This window comes from Mus pahari, chromosome 9 (assembly GCF_900095145.1).
Source record: "Mus pahari chromosome 9, PAHARI_EIJ_v1.1, whole genome shotgun sequence".
In the NCBI taxonomy this organism is placed as follows: domain Eukaryota; kingdom Metazoa; phylum Chordata; class Mammalia; order Rodentia; family Muridae; genus Mus; species Mus pahari.
Window position 1 is genome coordinate 37,709,372 of NC_034598.1, and position 2,681 is coordinate 37,712,052.

Sequence of the window (2,681 nt, forward strand, 5' to 3'; positions counted from 1 at the left end):
GGATGGTTGTGAGCCACCATGTGGTTGCTGGGATTTGAACTCAGGACCTTCGGAAGAGCAGTCGGGTGCTCTTACCTGCTGAGTCATCTCACCAGCCCCTACTTTTTTTTTTTAATCAGGACATTTCTTATACTCACATCCTCATTAGCTTACCACTAGGAGAACATTGCAATTTGAAGACAAATCTGTCCTTAAACTCTTCATTCTTAATGATAGGTATTCAAAACTTTTTACATGTTTTGTGATGTTAAATGCACATTTTAGCCTGTATCTTGTAGCTCAGGTTGTCTTTGAACTCCCTATATTGCTGAGGATAATCTTGAACTTCTAGTGCTCCTCTTCCTTATGTAATTGTTTTAGTGGATATTTTCTTTATTTACATTTCAAATGTTTTCTCCTTTTCAGGTCTCCCCTTTAGAAGCCCCCTATCCCATCATCCTCCCCCTGCCCCTATGAGGGTGCTCCCCTAGCCACCCACCCATTCCTATCTTGCCACCCTGGCAATCCCCTACACTGGGGCATTGAACACCCTCAGGCCCAATGGCCTCTCCTCCCACTGATGTCTAACAAGGCCATCCTCTGCCACATATGCAACCTCCTTATGTAATCTTGAGGATCAAATTCCTAGCTTCTTGTATGCTAGGCAAGCACTTTATCAACTGAGCTCCATCCCTGGTACACTATTAATATCTGTGTTTACCTGAACACATTCCTGCTGCCCAGGTGTAATACTGGTTTTGTATGGAACTCCTTCTGCCCTCTGAGCCCCTACTGCCTTCACCCTCAGGCACTCAGTGTCAATCAATGTAATAGATAACAAAACAAACATGAATAAGCTCCATTTCCCTTCTCAGTGTCTATCAGTCTCATGGTACATAATGAGAGGCTGCATTATGCATTGTGTATGTAAATAGAATCACTCTGTATGTACTTAGCTCATCAATTCTGGGAGCTCTTTTGAAAGAATATAACAACACTTATATTTGTTTTTTTTTTTCTATACACTAGCGTTTTAGCAGGATTCAATGCAATAACAGAAATTCTGTATGTGGAGTGCCCTGCCTGATGTGCTGAATCTATTGTGTTCATGAAGCACTTCAAATGTGTTAGTACCACTGATGATCTAGGATTTAATTTTAGTTCTTTAACATTTAAGTGTACATGATAAATCCATTCAAACTTTGGCAATAAATGTATTCAACTTAATTTTTATCCATTGATCAAAGGAGTTAACTTTTGTTGAAAATATAGTCTTAAAATTTTCAGTTTTGTTTGGTGAAGGTGCATAGCTTTGATAAGGGTATCACCGTACACTAGTTAGGGAAGTGAAAACGGTTGTCTCTTTTTGTGTATTCCTGCCACGTGAGATGTGTTATTCACTTTTAGTAGATTATGCAGGACACTTTACACTTTATCCCGACCAGCAGAATATGAGCTACAGGGCTCCATATTCCTTCCAATGTTTTTCTCTGACATGTATTGACTATTTTCACCATTTGGATAATTCCCCTGGGTGATGCCTACCACAGTGTGTTTTAAAAGTACATGTGAGGTATCACTCACTCCTACTGAAGCTAGAATACTTTAGGTTCATGCTGTGACTGAGAACAATTTTCCTAACTCTCATCTTAAAACTGACAATTATTAATTTTTCATCTTCATTTAATAATTCTTTTTAGCAATTCTGCACACTTAATGTATGAATAAATCACCTCACATTCTGTTCTCAGGGACACTCTAAAGTTCATCATCTCATTCTGTTTTCATTACTTATTAACTGAATAACATTTCATTTTCATCTGATGATGTCTAAGGTCTTTATACCTTACTTTCAGATCTGATCATAAAGTGGATACAAAGGTCCTTTAGAGTCTCTCTATATTTTGATCTGTTTGAATGAACTGTGGTTTTCTCTGTTAATCTATCGGTTCTGAGATCACTTTAAATAACTTGGGACAGAATGTCTACAACTTGACAACTGTATGGAGAGCAAAAGTGCTGTTCTTTTCATCCATCACCACCAGGACATCTATTAATGCAAATTCTCCCACATGTCTAAATTTCCTGAGTGGCCTTATTGTGGACTAGATGTGAAGTGTCCCACAAACTTTTATGTGTGATTTCTTGGTCTCCAGCTGTTGGTATTGTTGTGGGAAACTGGAATCCTTAAGAGATGAGACTTAGCTGAAGGAAGAAGGTGGTGGGGAGGCAGATGGAGGTTGTTGTTTATAGTGTGGCCATCTTCCTACCCTTTCTCTCTTCCTGATGGACAGTTATATGTGCAAAGGGCTCCTTCAACCTTTAGGATCTTGATGGATTGCCCCATTAACCCATGTACCTACAGTATGTCTTGCCTCCCTTAAGTTCCTTCTTGTTAGGCACAACAATGACAAAGGTGGCACACATCACAAATAGACTTTATTGTATTCATATTCCCTTCCCATCTGACTGTCAGACAATCAAACATGATCCAACTGAAATTATAATAGGAAAACAGCTAGGTGAAAACTGTATGTTCAGAGAAACAATAACCTGAAGGAAACATCATATGGAAAATTATGGAGTGCATATTTTCAGGTATATCATCATTGCACAATTTGTACAATGCTCACCTAAGAGAGTCATGGGCACTCAGTGAGAAATGCTTAGAACACACATAACTTAGAACTATAAAGAGAAAA